Source organism: Pelobates fuscus, chromosome 6 (genome assembly GCF_036172605.1).
Source record: "Pelobates fuscus isolate aPelFus1 chromosome 6, aPelFus1.pri, whole genome shotgun sequence".
Taxonomy (NCBI): Eukaryota; Metazoa; Chordata; class Amphibia; order Anura; family Pelobatidae; genus Pelobates; species Pelobates fuscus.
In genome coordinates this window covers 48,911,936-48,929,750 of record NC_086322.1, presented here as the reverse complement: position 1 = coordinate 48,929,750, position 17,815 = coordinate 48,911,936, and positions in this window count along the sequence as shown.

Sequence of the window (17,815 nt, the reverse complement as noted above, 5' to 3'; positions counted from 1 at the left end):
CTCTGCAACATGAGAAGTAACATTTGTTGATTTTGACACACTTTTGACTCTAAAGAAAAAAAAAAAATGACTTGTTAAATAAAAAGATACCAGCAAGTAGGTGTTTGATGGCCATAATAATGCCTGACCACCTGCCATCGATGGAAAGCCGAGGACCCCAAAAGGAGACCTCGTGAAGCTGAAGAGATCCAAATGCCAAGCTTCCTCAGGATTATTTGCCCATCCTGAGTTTGTGGTGATATTAATATTGACTAAATGATCCGAGTCCACCTACGCTGATGTAGCGTGGGACAGGTTTAATACTACACCCTAGCCAAGGTTATTATGTCAATACACATAATGCATGACAAGGTACTCTTGACACACCACATTCATGCTTCAGAACATAAAAAGGAGCACCCCTCTAAAGGGAAAGTTTGATATATATATATATATATTGATGCCATAGGTGTGCCAAGGGGGGTACCAGATGATTTTGCAGTAAAGGGAAAGTTTGAGTCCATTTTCCCAACCGTCACTGCTAATAATAATAATAATATTTTGATTTGCATTTATTATATCTATTGCAACCAACAACGTTTACCTGTCACCATGACTTGTTGTGCCTATATTCCAGATAACACAGGTCCATATGGTAATGTAAGCTTGTCTATTTATGATGTCCCTCTGAAGAATTCAGAAGACTTTAAGAACCGTTACTTCATAGGGTTTTGTGCCTTTGGGCTAACCTGTCTTCTGAAACTAACTAATAAAGTTTATCTCTTAGAATATTAACATTTCATAGGGGGGACTGATGTAGAATTATTAAAAATCTTTATTGAACTTGTATTGAATTATTGTACTAACTCCATTTTAACTGCATACTGTGAATCCTCCATTTTGTCCTCCTAACCTGACTTCTTCAATCCTCCATTTTGTCCTCATAACCTAACTTGTTCATTTTAAAACTACATTACATGACAGAATTTCCCAGCACATCTAATACAATAGACAAAGACTGTATTCTCTATAAAGATATGATTAACTCAGGAACTGCTGACTTTACTGACTTTCCCCTAACTTGCAACATAGTATAATTTGAAGGCCACGAGAACACAGTAGTAATGAAATGTTCTATTCATAAGAGACCTTGCACCTGGACATGAGGCCCGATATCACTGACTGTGTAAAATGACGCTCAAGCCCCCCTTTCCACCGAGTAAACCTCATGCTGGGAAAGATGGCGCCTGAGCCTTCTGTCCACACCCTTGTCCAGAACAATACCACCTCCCGGTGGGAGGACACCTAGCTGGTCACTCAAATCCCTGAGCCAATTAATAATATTGATGGGTGGACACTGATATAGTCACATAACGTTTAATCCAATTAATGATGTTTATTTGTTATTATCTGATATTCAATGATGATGTCATTTTGCTTTTAAAAAGATCTGCACAACTGTTTTCCAACCAGATTGCATTAAATTTTCTGAAGTGCTTTTAACCTGAACTCCATGTGTCAGTGTGAGCTTACTTCTGCGTATACGCAATTTAATCATCTCAGATTTGGACAGGAACAGATAGACATTTAAACATATTTGTTTATTTCTAAATTAATCTACATCAACTATAGTGTTCCTTTAATATGTTTATGTAGTTGAAAGCACATGCAAAATGTAAAATAAAATGGGAAATGATTAAATTAATTGGAGAGTTGTTTACTTAAAAAGCATAAGGCGTTTTATCAAAAGGTATTAACATTTAAAGAAATAAGTTAAAAGCAACCAGTCATTTACCTGAATTTTTAATATTATTTTTACAAATGCATACCAATATATTTTTGAGGTCTGAAAAATAAAGAAAAATTTAATTAAATGTAGAAATTCACACCATTGTGTTTACAATCATTGTAATAAGCTCTGTCTTTGTATATTATTGAAAAAACAACAGCCTTTGTACTTATCATTCAAAATAGAGACATCAAAACAATTTGCATTAACTATCTTCCTGGATATGATGATCAATAGGCAGGAGGCCAGGAGGCCATGTAGAAAGTGGATGAAGAGAAAGAGAAACACTGTGTGCCATCGCAGGACTGAACTGACTCTCTTGTCCCCTAGCAGGACTGAACTGACTCTCTTGTTCCCTCGCAGGACTGAACCGACTCTTTTGTGCCCTCTGACTGTCTTGTGTCCTCGCAGGACTGAACTGACTCTCTAGTCCCCTCGCAGGACTGAACTGACTCTCTAGTCTCCTCGCAGTACTGAACTGACTCTCTAGTCTCCTTACAGAACTGAACCGACTCTCTAGTCTCCTTACAGGAGTGAAACAACTCACTAGCCTCCTCACAGGACTGAACTGACTCTCTAGTCCCCTCACAGGACTGAACTGACTCTCTAGTCCCCTCGCAGGACTGAACTGACTCTCTTGTGAACCTATGCATGTTAGCAAAGTCCTTGAGGATACAGATGTACAGGTGAAATGATGAAAAAAAAAATGAATGGGTGTCAGGTGCTGTATTAACCAGACCTTAGGATTTTTAAAATATTTTATACAATAGTCTTATAATCAGTCTTACATGTGCAGGCGATCTTTCTGCTGCTTTGAAAGATGGCTGATAGAGTTATAATTTAAAAGGTAATAATGTGGAATAGAGGCTAGATGTAACAGGAGGAAGTTGAAGCTTATGGTCAGACAGACTACTGGGAATTTCCGTATGCTATTTTGGTGTTGAACTGGTGGATGGGGTATTTTGAAGGACTTCAGACACTTGTAAAGTTCTGCCAAAATGTAGACAGAATATAATGTGGCTTGGAGTCAGTACGGGTGGCTTCGTGGATGGGTAGAGGATGTGTTAGTGCTTGCAGAATTTGGGGAACACTTTTAGGAGAGACGGCATTCAAGTAGACAGGTAAAATGTGGGATGTGAAAAACATGCAATGGTGAGGAGACAACAAAACACAAATATTGCTGATCAAGATGTAAGAAGGAAACATTTACCTTAAGTTGCAATTCCTATTTTATATAAACATGTGCTTCATTGCCCAAAGTCTTTATGTGGTTGGGGGTGAGGGGGTAGGCTTTTGTTTTTTCTTTCTTATATTTCTTTTTTCTTTTAATTAACTGTCAGAAAAAAATATGCCTATGGTAATTGTTGAGATGAACATCTGGTAATCTAGAAGTCTCATATGAAAGTCTTCTTGTCATGTTTTCTTCTGGTGAAAGGCAATGTTTCTTGTCTGATTCTCTGGAGGCTTAAGATGTCTTTCTGCCCCTACTTTGAGACAGTCAACGTCTCAGAACTGTCATGTTTGATTTGCCTATCCACTTGACGTGAAGAGGTTAAGTGTCTATTTTATACAAGAACCTTCACTAAGGTCTTGTTTAAATGGACAGAAGATGTAATCGTCGCATAAATTAAATTGAATTAAATTAATAATAGCTAGCATGAAATTCTGGTCCAGTATAAAGACATCTTTATTTTGGTGGAACTGGTCTAGATGTGTATTGGTTCTTTTGAAGAGGATAATACACTTGAAATACAGGTTTCATTTCTGAACTTTTATTTGTGAAATTAAACCAATAAACTTGTGCATTCAGCATCAAATTAATTAAAATTATCGCAAATTTTGGCCAATCAGTGTATCTTCCAAATATCATAACTCTGAATAGTCATATGGACGTATCACACGAAGTATGCACGTTTTCCTTCATATTTATATTTTCTCATAATCTCAGTAAAAAAAGTTTATTTAGTAAACAGTAAAACTTTAGCAAGTTATAAACAGAACAAAAAGTTTAGGCCAAAATAGGTAAATTAGAAATTTCTCAAATGTTATAGTTTTGGTTATGTTGACCTAATAGACGTTAGACAATAGGCAAACAACTTTTATTCAATTATGATTTCCATCTGTGGTGCCAAAAAAAAGAGCTAATTTATGGTTAGGGGACAGCTACTAAATCAAATAAATCAAATAAATAATAATGAAATAAACAAGCCAGACTGAACACTTAAAATACACTATCCAATACCCAATAGTAACCGAGCACTCAAATCGCGAATATTGCCAGAATGTAGACTAAATTGAGCAACATACCATTCCATTCAGTTGCAATTCAGTTTACCGAATTCTGACCGGAATTAGCTTCAATAAAAAAAATCAGTAGATGGGATCTTCCGTTAACACACAGCAACCTAGAATGCTCTCTGTGACAAGAGCTATAAAAATCCAAACACGGGGAGCAGGAGATTTGGGCCAGCACGCTTTATTATCTCAGGTGTTGCTCACTGCACTCCACACAGTGAGTCATGAGCGGGGATGAGAGGGAATGGGAGTATCTGATGACCTTGGGCTAAGGATGGAAAGAGTGTGATAATTTTATAAAGTTCAACAATTTTTTTCCTAAATGTTGCAGTTTCTTAGGGAATTCCTAACTACTCCTGGTTCAATGAATAACCCTGATGGTTTATAACTGCATGTTTTCATGGATCATTGATTTAACATTCCCTAAAGAACTGTGTCATCTATGCACAGCCCAAACTATAGTGTTTAAATTCAGAGGTTCTAGTTCAAACACAGCAGGAGATCCACATGATGCCTACCTACCTCTATTATATAATATAACCTTACTCAACAGGGGATTTGTAATCTAGGTTTTAGCTATTCTGCCTATGTCTATATCTCAAAAATACATATAGAAAATAATACACACAGAGGCTGTCATTCATTTCATTCCTTATTTACACTGTTGTAGAAGCATGTTTATTAGACTTTTTACTATGGAAAATTAAAACATTAACGGTATAAAAAACTTTACAAAAATTCACATTTATAAAACAAGCAAATGAATATATTCTTCCCTAAACAAAGAGAGTATATGTACACACATCCTTTTTTGTTCTTGTAATTATTTCTTGGCTAGCCGCTCAGGAATTCCTACATTCTTTCTACCTTCTCTATACATAGCGAGTGTTCCAAATTGCCATATTGATTTTTAATATCTTCGGCAACTAAAGTCAACATGTTGCTGCTTTCTTTAATTAGTTAAATATTCTTGGATCCCTGTACACTTACAAGCTTTCATTAAATAAACTGTGAAGACTAATCATCTTGTAGAACAAAAAAAAGTCTTACAATTACTCCCGAAGGTCGCTATCAAAGACATTATCTCGCAAAATAACAACGCACAATGCTTGTTTGCACAATTCCTCTATATAAATGTATCCTCTTCCTTGGGAAAGTGAGCCTGCATTGACATAAAGAATAAACTTATACTTCAAACATTCCCCATGTTAAATAGAATAATTCAGGAACAGTTTTGCATGATATAGCCCATAACAGCACACACAGTCTTCAGTATTCTTTAAACAACATACGTGCTCAGTGATATGCAGAAAAAAACATCAATGAGTGTAAAGAAAAGCTAGCTTTCTCAACACCTAATCAGAGATGAATTACAGCTGCTGAAAAGTACAATATTACTTTTATGTAGTTTTTTTCCAAAAAAAATCAGCATACATTTGGAAAAGTTAACTCTTGTAGTCGTGTAGTCTTAGTGCAATCACGCGTCGTTCGAGTCACTGGTACTCAAAGAGTGAAGGCTCTAATATGTGACGTTGAATCCAACATTCCATTTGATCACATCAACAGCCTGTGTCGCCAATGACCACAAACACGCCTTTCAAGGTTGATGTCTATTTAAATTACTGTACTATTGCTGAACATACGGGCCCAGGGGAAATGTGTGAGAGAAATTCTGAGTAAACAATGGGTTTATTATATACATTCACTTCAAGTTATTTTATTGAGTTATTTGACGCTAGATTTTTTTGTTTAACCCTAATTAACTGTGACTGCCATATAAATATTCTTTAGCCTGCACATAAATCAGTTTTTATACAAGGAGAAACTGTTGTATTCAGTGACACTGGATGCTATATTTAGGTTTTAACGAGTTGACTTTTTGGGGCCTCTGTAAAGCACAGCTGTCATCGTAAAAAGAAACTTCGGAACTTGGCTGGACTTGCTCATTCAGGACTTCGCTGCCACGGACTAGTCGACAACTTCTACAGTCAAACTCCAGCTACAGAGACATTCTCACATCATTGGAACAAGCAGGGGATAAATTAGCAGCAACCCAGCATTTTTACCAAACGACCCACCTCCTTGTCAAAGATTTATACACTTCCTTTCTCCTACTTTAATGTTTACCAATGCAACTCAATTAAATATTATATTAATGAAGTCTATGTCTACCCTTGTCCCATGCAGTGTCTAATTTCCTCAAGTGTTTCTCTAACTCCCCCTAGTGTCATTCTCCAGCAGTGCAACTGCTACTACCTTCTTCCCCAACAGGGCTCTCTTGTTGCTGTTCTGGCATGTGTTGTGCGTGATAAAGGAGGTGGGGGTATGATAAGAAGTCTCTATAACACACACTATGGCAAGTTGGCACAATAATAATATTAATATATGTTATAATAGAGCAGGACCTATCAAAAAAAGCCATACAGACTATTGCAATATATTATTATTATTTTTTTTTTTTTAACTAAACCTTCATTACTTTATCAAAGAGAGGTTATTTTTATAAACTTTATAAGCTACAAAGCCAGCTTGAAATGGAGTGTGTTGATTTTGTTATGCTATAAAAACTGTATTTTTTCATTTATTTTTGTTGTTGTTGCTCGCTGTTCGATTGGGTGGACATGAAAATCTGGAAATACATCTCACACTCCCTCTGCATATAAACAATGCAATTGCTATGCAACAAAATAAAAACAACTGTCCTTTACTGTGTTGATTCCCTTTATGTATTTAAATGTTTATATCATATCCCCCCTGTCTCGTCTTTCCTCCAAGCTATACATGTTAAGATCCTTTAACCCAGTGCTCCCCAACCTTTTTATCGCCGCGGACCGGTAAACATTTGATAATTTTTCTGTGGCCCGCTTGTTTTGATTTAATAAGACAAAAAAAAACCAAACAGTCACATATATTAAAAAAAACACGCAGACACATACATAGTCAGAAAATCACAAACACAGTCACATAAAGACATAGACTCAAAATTGTGTGTATGTGTGTGTGAGCGGTGCAGTGTGTATGTGAGGGTGGCAGTGTGTGTGAGAGTTGCAGTGTGTGTGTGGGGGGCAGTGTTTGTGGGGCAGTGTGTGTAGTGTGTGTATGGGGGAAATGTTTGTGGGGCAGTGTGTGCAGTGTGTGTATGGGGGCAGTGTTTGTGGGGCAGTGTGTGTAGTGTGTGTATGGGGCAGTGTGTGTAGTGTGTGTATGGGGCAGTGTGTGTATGGGGCAGTGTGTGTATGGGGCAGTGTGTGTATGGGGCAATGTGTGTAGTGTGTTTATGGGGCAGTGTTTGTGGGGCAGTGTGTGCAGTCTGTGTATGGGGCAGTGTTTGTAGTGTGTGTATGGGGCAATGTGTGTAGTGTGTGTATGGGGCAGTGTTTGTGGGGCAGTGTGTGTATGGGGACAGTGTTTGTGGGGCAGTGTGTGTAGTGTGTGTATGGGGCAATGTGTGTAGTGTGTGTATGGGGCAGTGTGTGTAGTGTGTGCATGGGGGCAGTGTTTGTGGGGCAATGTGTGTAGTGTGTATGGGGCAGTGTTTGTGGGGCAATGTGTGTAGTGTGTGTATGGGGCAGTGTGTGTAGTGTGTGCATGGGGGCAGTGTTTGTGGGGCAATGTGTGTAGTGTGTGTATGGGGCAGTGTTTGTAGTGTGTATGGGGCAGTGTTTGTGGGGCAGTGTGTGTAGTGTGTGTGTGTGGGCAGTGTGTGTATGGGGGGTAAGGAGGCTTTTTTAAAATTTATTTAATTAAAATTAATATATTCATGTCCCCCCTCCCTTCTTACCTTTACTGGGAGGAGGGGGGACATTTCTTAGTCCCTGGTGGTCCGGTGGGGAATCCCTGGTGGTCCGGTGGTGGTGAGGTGAACTCTAGCCCAGTTACAGGGCTAGAGTTCACTCTCGCGAGATTTGGAGCGTTGCCGTGGTTACCGCGGCAACGCTCCAAATCTCGCGAGAGGAGGACCCGGAGGAGCTGCAGGTAAGAGCTTCCGGGTCCTCTCTCACTCCCCTGCCGGCTGCCAGCAATGTGCCTGCAGACCGGGGAGGGAGATCTCTGATCTCCCCTCCGGTCCGCAGGCACATTGCAGGGCTGGCACTTGGGCAATGCCAGCCCTGCATTAGCCGGCAGGCTCGCACACCCCACACCCCTGGGCGGCCCGGTACCGTTTGATCCACGGACCGGTACCGGTCCGCGGCCCGGGGGTTGGGGAACACTGCTTTAACCTTTCCTGGTAAGTTTTATCCTGCAATCCATGAGCCAGTTTAGGAGCCCTTCTCTGAACTCTCTCTAAAGTATCGATATCCTTCTGGAGATACGGTCTCCAGTACTGCGTACAATACTCCAAGTGAGGTCTCACCAGTGTTCTGTACAATGGCATGAACACTTCCCTCTTTCTACTGCTAATACCTCTCCCTATACACCCAAGCATTCTGCTAGCATTTCCTGCTGCTCTGTTACATTGTCTGCTGACCTTTAAATCATCTGAAATGTTAACCCCTAAATCCCTTTCCTCAGATGCTGAGGTTAGTACTCTATCAAATATGCTGTACTCTGCCCTTGGGTTTTTACGTCCAAGATGCATTATCTTGCACTTATTAACATTAAATGTCAGCTGCCACAACTCTGACCATTTTTCTAGTTTACCTAAATCATTAGCCATTTGGTTTATCCCTCCTGGAACATCAACCCTGTTACATATCTTAGTATCATCAGCAAAAAGACATACCTTACCATCAAGACCTTCTGCAATATCACTAATAAAAATATTAAAGAGAATGGGTCCAAGTACAGATCCCTGAGGTACCCCACTGGTGACAAGCCCATGCTTCGACTATACTCCATTGACTACAACCCTCTGTTGCCTGTCACTCAGCCACTGCCTTACCCATTCAACAATATTGGAATCCAAACTTAAAGATTGCAGTTTATTGATAAGCCTTCTATGTGCAACAGTGTCAAAAGCCTTACTGAAATCTAGGTAAGCAATGTCTACTGCACCACTCTGATCTATAATTTTAGTTACCCAATCAAAAAAATCAATAAGATTAGTTTGGCATGATCTCCCTGAAGTAAACCCATGTTGTCTCTGATCTTAAAATCTTGAAATTTGCTCTTAGAGAAGGTGTACCTTGTAAATGGGTGTCTGTAGGGAGTTGCTGACTCTGCCTGGCTAGTTCTGATATTAATTTTTCCTGGCATAGATCAAATCCGTGCCACTAACCATTAATCCCTATACTACACCAACACTAACTATTAACCTCTACACTTCCCGTCCTCTAACCATTAACCCCAATATTGTGTGTGTGTGTACATATATATATATAAATCCCTTTTCCCCAAAAAATAAGACATCTAGTTCACTAATCTATGTTCGGGGAAGTTTCCCTGAACATAGATTTGCGGGATTCCATGCCTTAGTGAACTGGTCTATGTTCGGAGAATTCCCCCGAACATAGATCTGCTTTCTTGCGAATGCTTGCTACCGTTTTTCACCGAAATAAGACATCTCCCAAAAGTAAGCCCTGGTGCGTTTTTCGGGCAAACATTAATATAATATTTTCAGGGAAATATGGTATATATATATATTTTTTTTTTTTAAATTACCTTTTTTTTAGTTGTACTAAACTATATCATGATTTTGTAGTCTTATCCTTGATAACCATTGACATCCCTCAACTTCCACCTACATAGCTCTTGTTTTTGCCAAATAAAGATCCACGTAAAGTCTCTTCTCTAGGGAGTTAGGGAGCCCATAAACCCAAACTATCTGTATGTTACTCCAGATCCCATGATGCAGCATCCCATAAGATGAGATATTGTATACACAATGAGAAAGGGAAACTAAACAAACTAGCAATAGCTGCAAAAGAAAACTATTTATTGGCAACTTACATGTGACATTTTTAAGTCTTCTTTAATTCCATCCATAAGTAAATAATCCTCTAAAAGGCTACAGCTGTCCTAAAATTACTACACCTGTTTCCAATTTCTTAGCACTCGGACAGAATTGCCTGCCACCCATTACTGGTTTATAAAGCTGTGACTCTGCTTTGGTCTTTAAGCTGTATAATTGCACAAAGAGCTGCTCCGAGCACTTTTGTCAGAGTGTGTCCAAGAGCATTTTACCATTGAGTATGTGATGACATACAGATGAGAAGCAGACAAGGAGGCCCCAATGACCGTACTTGGCATTGACAACATAAGGAAGTTCCAGACTTAAATGTATCACTGGACTCACAGTTTGAATTCATGTAGGACCATTGCAACAGAACAGCAGCTTCTACAATTTTGTAGAGTGTTGTTTAAAAGCATTATATCACAGCTACTATCATTTAAAGGACCACTATAAGCACCCAGACCGCTTCAGCTCAATGAAGTGGTCTGGGTGCCAGGTCCCTCTAGTGTTAACCCTGCAGCCAAAAACATAGCAGTTTCAGAGAATCTGCTATGTTTCACTGAGGGTTAATCCAGCCTCTAGTGGCTGTCTCAATGACAGCCGCTAGAGGTTCTTCCGCAATTCTCACTGTGAAAATCACAGTGAGAAGACACTGGACGTCCATAGGAAAGCATTGAGTAATGCTTTACTATAGGCGGTTTGAATGCACGCGTGGCTCTTGCCGCGCATGCACATTCGGATCTGCCGTCGGCAGGGGGTGGAGAGTTCCCCAGCACAGAGGGAGCCTGGCGCTGGAGAAAGGTAAGTAGCTGAAGGGATTTTAACCCCTTCAGCCCAGCGGGAATGGGACCCTGATGGTGGGGCGGGGGGGGGGGGGGGGGGGCCTGATAACACTATAGAGCCAGGAAAATGAGTTTGTTTTTCCTGGCACTATAGTGGTGCTTTAAATTAGTAAAATGGAACCATTAAATTAATATCAATTAATGCTCAATTCAAACCGGCAATTGATAATATATACTTTTTAGCATTACAAAGTTTCAAAAATCAGTATAGCACTTAATAAAGTGAAAAAAATAAAGTGACCCTTTTGTGAACTTATATTTTGCACCCAATAGTAACTGATTACTGGTTAGCAAAATGAAAGTTTGGGTAAGAAACTCTTACAAATAAACGTGCTAGTCTCTAACTGCATTTATGTCTTATTGACTTTGGAAATTTTAATTTTTATTGACTTTATAAATTGGTCATAATTTTACATCAACCACATAAATCTATATGAAGTTGAATTAAGCACAAAAACTAATATTTTGACAATGTTGTTTTCATCACCTCCAGGTTTCCTTGACAACAAAGGAGCTGTATATGTTGTTGAGTGCAATAGGGATACAGATTGTAAAATCACTTGTGACATGTTGATACATTTAGCTTGGCTTGGTTTTGATGCAAAACATAAGGCGTGAGAACATACAGAGCAGAATATATTGTACATTGACATGGGGTACTGTGAGGTCAACAAATATTTTCATGAGGGATCCTGCATCAGCGCATAGAGGGAGATATCTCAGCTCCAACCAAGACGAGTAATTAGCAAAATGTAGATGAAAAGAAAATAATCTAAACAGATGTGTATCTAGATTGCAAGGCACCCAAGGTCGTAGGCAGTTCTCCTTTCTCTTGTATTGATGATGATGATGGGGATTGTTTGGCTAAATATCTTCAGGATTCTGGACCCCAGTCTAACCTCTGGGACCTAGACATCTGCCTTAGGTTGCCACCGGGTGTTTAATCCAGCTATATACACTGCCAAAGGTCACATATTCAGACTGGCCAGCAGTTACCACTAGGACAGATCAAAGAAGGGGCAATACTCGAGAGTCAAACAACTGCAACTCTTATTTCTACACTTTTTATCCTTTGGTACCTGACCGTCTACCTGGGTAACAACCGTCATTGTCACCTGATGATGAGATTACTGACAGTCGACCTATTATATTTCATCTGTTTACAGTTGACCCCCAGTTTAATTTTTTTTTTTCCTATCAACTGTCTGTTCTGCTGTGGTCTATCTAGGGTGCAGTAAATCTAACTACATCACTTTAAAAATATCTCTCTTTCTTTGTGTTACTAAGCTCCTTAAGGACTGAAAAAGTCATTTTATTTTCTAGGCAATAAACTCCAATGATGCATGTCGAACTTCTGTAGTGATCCCAAAAGTAACACTTCTAGTACTGTAGTGGAGAACAGCAAAGCACATCCACCTGCTGATTCACCGAAAGGAATACTAATAAATTACAAAACATATGTAAAATTGCTGCTAAAAATCCCAAAGTAACCTGGGTAGTTCGCGAACAGCGAACGCGAACTTCCGCAAATGTTCGCGAACCGGGCGAACCGCCATAGAATAGGCAGGCGAATTGTGGCATGCCGGAGGGGGATCCATGGCAAAACTCCCATGGAAAATTACATAGAATGGACGCTTGTCTGGACCTGGTTTTAACAAACAACGTTGATCTTTTGACCAACATTCAAGTAGGTGAGCATTTGGGAAATAGTGATCACAATATAGTGTCCTTTGAAATAAACTCAAAAAAACAAAAGCACATGGGGTATACTAAAACATATAATTTTAAAAAGGCCAATTTCAATAAGATAAGGGAAGCTTTACAATATATTGACTGGCATAAACTCTTTAGTGAAAAGAACACTGAGGATAAATGGATCATCTTCCAACAAATATTAGAAAGGTACATTTCTCAGTATGTACCATTGGGAAATAAATATAAAAGAAACAAATTAAAACCAATGTGGCTTAGTAGAGAAGTAAAACAAGAGATTAAAAATAAGAAAAGGGCATTTAAAGCATTTAAATCAGACAAATCAGACAGGGACTCTGTCTTATGGAGGATTCCTCCGCTTGACCAGCTCTGACTAGCGGAGGAGCAAAGTGTGCTTCATTTCCGCTGGTCAGAGCAATTTTCCCATGATCCCTAGCTTTCCTCCCTGTTCCCACAATGCTTCCTGTCAGTATTGCCGAACGTCCTGTCACTTAGACAGAACGCCGGCAAAACTGCCGAATTGCATCCTAACAGAATGAGAAGAGTTTCTCCATTGGTGTTAGGATGCAATTCGGTACTTTGTTTGTATCGGGATTTCATTCTAATGAATGAAACTCCGATCCTATTCATTACCGTGGCTGCATCTTGCAGCCGCTTAGTAGATAACTCCCTAATTCCCACGGTATCAGGGAGCTATCTACTAAAAGGCTGAAAGACCTGAATTGGTCTTTCAGCCAACTTTACTAATACTAAGTAAAGATGACTTAGTATTAGTAAATAATATGCCCCTACTCGCTATATCGCGAGTAGGGGCATGTCTAGTAAGCAGTGAGCAGCCTATGGCTGCTCACTTTAAAAAAAAAAACTAATAAACACTTCCCCTCCCCCCCCACCCTGCGCGGGGGTTAAAGATGGGGGGGGACCTACTGTCCCCCCTGGCCCCCACCCCTGCGCGGTGGGTGGGGGCCCTAATAAAACAATAAGGGGGGGGACCTACTGTCCTCCCCCCCTGGCCCCCACCCCTGCGCAGTGGGTGGGGGCCCTAATAAAACAATAAGGGGGGGGACCTACTGTCCTCCCCCCCTGGCCCCCACCCCTGCACAGTGGGTGGGGGCCCTAATAAAACAATAAGGGCGGGGGACCTACTGTCCTCCCCCCCTGGCCCCCACCCCTGCGCAGTGGGTGGGGGCCCTAATAAAACAATAAGGGGGGGGACCTACTGTCCTCCCCCCCTGGCCCCCACCCCTGAGCGGTGGGTGGGGGCCCTAATAAAACAATAAGGGGGGGGCCTATTGTCCTTCCCCCCCTGGCCCCCACCCCTGCGCAGTGGGTGGGGGCCCTAATAAAACAATAAGGGGGGCCTATTGTCCTTCCCCCCCCTGGCCCCCACCCCTGCGCGGTGGGTGGGGGCCCTAATAAAACAATGAGGGGGGACCTACTGTCCTCCCCCCCCGGCCCCCACCCCTGAGCGGTGGGTGGGGGCCCTAATAAAACAATAAGGGGGGGGACCTATTGTCCTCCCCTCCTGGCCCCCACCCCTGCACAGTGGGTGGGGGCCCTAATAAAACAATAAGGGCGGGGGACCTACTGTCCTCCCCCCCTGGCCCCCACCCCTGAGCGGTGGGTGGGGGCCCTAATAAAACAATAAGGGGGGGGACCTATTGTCCTCTGTGGCGAAACCAACCTCGCCACTGGGCCCTGGAGAAGCCTGTTTGCTAGCCTCCTACCTGCTGACTATGGCCCCTGGGTTATTTGGGGCATATTGTACTTTATATTGCTGCTGCAGGCCCTTTTAAAAGCATCAGTGGACATATTGGGACTTTTGGGACTACTGTCCCTTTAAGACTGTGGAAGCATATTACAATATACTGCCTTTAATATTACATATGTTATAATGTGTTCAGTTAACCTGGGTTATATGTATGCAGCATTCCTCTGATTGTTCGGTAGAATCACTCCATTCATTATACTGAGTGAAACTACTGAACAACCAGACCACCCAGGAATAAGTATGCCTCCAATTACCGTTTGCAACAATGTTGCAAACGGGTAATTGGCAATCAGTGTAATGTATGCTTTGTCCTCTGGGTGGCCGCCATTCGGGAAACGAACACGTGGCGGCGGCCATCTTAAACTACCGAACAGCGGTGTTTTGCCGTCGAGTGTCTGAAACTAAAATCGGACACAGAAATTCGTATAGAAACTACCGAATGACCCGCCGTTCGGTAGAAAGAACCCCACAAACAAGGGAATTCATTCAAACCCTCTCCAGGCTCTATAACACAGGCAATTCGTCTGTTTTCATTCCCTTGTCTGTGACCGACCGCAGGGCCAAAATGCATGGAACTGTTTTCGGATACTTTACCCATGCGGTCGGTCAAATCTTTGGAACCCCATATCTCCCGAACCATTCATCCGAATGACTTGAATTTTGGATATGTTGTCCCTCTGAATAAGGGCTATCCAGCGATGCTGGATTTAAAGGTGTACCCCCGGGTTTTGGGGTACATCCAGAACTTGGCTGAAAAGGTGTACCGGATAATTGGGTTTAATGTTATCTGAGGGGAGGGGATGTGTGGGCTGAACCATGTATGTGATTGGATATTTTATGCCTCCCCCTGGGTGTGGACTGTATGTGTATTATTGTAATAAAAGCCAGGCTGGATGAGCCAGTCCAGAGTTCCTGTTTTACCCTCAAAGTGAAGTGTCGTCTCATTATTGGGGGAAGGATTTATTGCATGCTGTTCCAGTTGACTGCTAGGATTGCAAGCCTATTCGTATGGTTCCTATTCAACTGTCTACAGCATTCAGAGGCTTGAGAGCATTCATATGCTTCTCAGATTCGGTGGTTGTGGTGTCTGCTGCAGTGCTTGAAGTCCTCAGGAGCGCTAGGAGCATCCTTTAACGGAGGTGCCCAGTCAGGGTGCCAGGTGATCCGTTACATCCTCCATCCCCCCTGGCCCCCACCCCTGCGCGGTGGGTGGGGTCCCTAATAAAACAATAAGGGGGGGACCTACTGTCCTCCCCCCGGCCCCCACCCCTGAGCGGTGGGTGGGGGCCCTAATAAAACAATAAGGGGGGGACCTATTGTCCTCCCCCCAGCCCCCACCCCTGCGCGGTGGGTGGGGGCCCTAATAAAACAATTAGGGGGGGGACCTATTGTCCTCCCCCCGGCCCCCACCCCTGCGCGGTGGGTGGGGGCCCTAAATGAACCCCCCCCATCAAGGTGACGAGGGGTCCCAAGCCCCTAGTCACCCCCCCCACCCAAAACATTCTATCCCCTACCTACCCCCCTCACCCTAAAAATAGTGAGGGGGGGATAAAATAACTAACCTGTAAAAAAAAAAAATTAAACTTACCATTTGACGTCTTCTTTTTTCTAAATTCTTCTTTCTTCAGCCCCCCAAAAGGCCAAATAAAAATCCATCATACCCGTCGCACTTAAAAAAAAAAATGAGCGCAAAAAAATATTAATCCATCTTCACCCATGGAGGGCACGCCGCGTACTGAGCTCCGCAGGGCGGGTCAAGGCTTATAAAGCCTTTCCCCGCCCTGCAATTAGGCTTAGAACACAATGATTGGTTGGTTTAAGCCAATCAGAGTGCTCTGTGTCATTTTACACAGCGTGGGAAAATTCAAAAGAACTTTCCCACGCTGTGTAAAATGACAGATCACTGTGATTGGATGGTTTTCAAGCCATCCAATCACAGTGCTCTGTGTCATTTTACAAGCGTGGGAAAATTCAAAAGAACTTTCCCACGCTTGTAAAATGACACAGAGCACTGTGATTGGATGGATTTCAAACCATCCAATCACAGTGCTCTGTGTCATTTTACACAGCGTGGGAAAGTTCAATTTTCCCACGCTGTGTAAAATGACACAGAGCACTGTGATTGGATGGCTTGAAATCCATCCAATCACACTGCTCTGTGTCATTTTACAAGCGTGGGAATGTTCTTTGGAATTTTCCCACGCTTGTAAAATGACACAGAGCACTGTGATTGGATGGCTTGAAAACCATCCAATCACAGTGATCTGTCATTTTACACAGCGTGGGAAAGTTCTTTTGAATTTTCCCACGCTGTGTAAAATGACACAGAACACTCTGATTGGCTTAAACCAACCAATCAGTGTGTCCTAAGCCTAATTGCAGGGCGGGGCAAGGCTTTATAAGCCTTGACCCGCCCTGCGGAGCTCAGTACGCGGCGTGCCCTCCATGGGTGAAGATGGATTAATTTTTGTTTGCGCTCGGTTTTTTTTAATTTATTTTTTTAAGGGCGATGGGTATGATGGATTTTTGTTTGGCCTTTTGGGGGGCTGAAGAAAGAAGAATTTAGAAAAAAGAAGACGTCAAATGGTAAGTTTAATTTTTTTTTTTACAGGTTAGTTATTTTATTCCCCCCTCACTATTTTTAGGGTGAGGGGGGTAGGTAGGGGATAGAATGTTTTGGGTGGTGGGGGGGGTTCATTTAGGGCCCCCACCCACCGCGCAGGGGTGGGGGCCGGGGGGGAGGACAATAGGTCCCCCCCCTAATTGTTTTATTAGGGCCCCCACCCACCGCGCAGGGGTGGGGGCCGGGGGGGAGGACAATAGGTCCCCCCCCTAATTGTTTTATTAGGGCCCCCACCCACCGCGCAGGGGTGGGGGCCGGGGGGGAGGACAATAGGTCCCCCCCCTAATTGTTTTATTAGGGCCCCCACGCACCGCGCAGGGGTGGGGGCCGGGGGGGAGGACAATAGGTCCCCCCCCTAATTGTTTTATTAGGGCCCCCACCCACCGCGCAGGGTGGGGGCCGGGGGGAGGGCAATAGGTCCCCCCCCTAATTGTTTTATTAGGGCCCCCACCCACCGCGCAGGGGTGGGGGCCGGGGGGAGGACAATAGGTCCCCCCCCTAATTGTTTTATTAGGGCCCCCACCCACCGCGCAGGGGTGGGGGCCGGGGGGGGGAGGACAATAGGTCCCGCCGCTAATTGTTTTATTAGGGCCCCCACCCACCGCGCAGGGGTGGGGGCCAGGGGGGGGAGGACAATAGGTCCCCCCCCTTATTGTTTTATTAGGGCCCCCACCCACCGCGCAGGGGTGGGGGCCAGGGGGGACAGTAGGTCCCCCCCATCTTTAACCCCTGAGCAGGGTGGGGGGGGAAGTGTTAATTAGTTTTTTTGTTTTTTGTTTTTTTACAGTGAGCAGCCACAGGCTGCTCACTGTTTAGTGGACATGCCCCTACTCGCGGTATAGCGAGTAGGGGCATTGGGGAGATTTTAATCTCCCTTGTGCTATTATGGGGGTCATATTGACCCCCATAG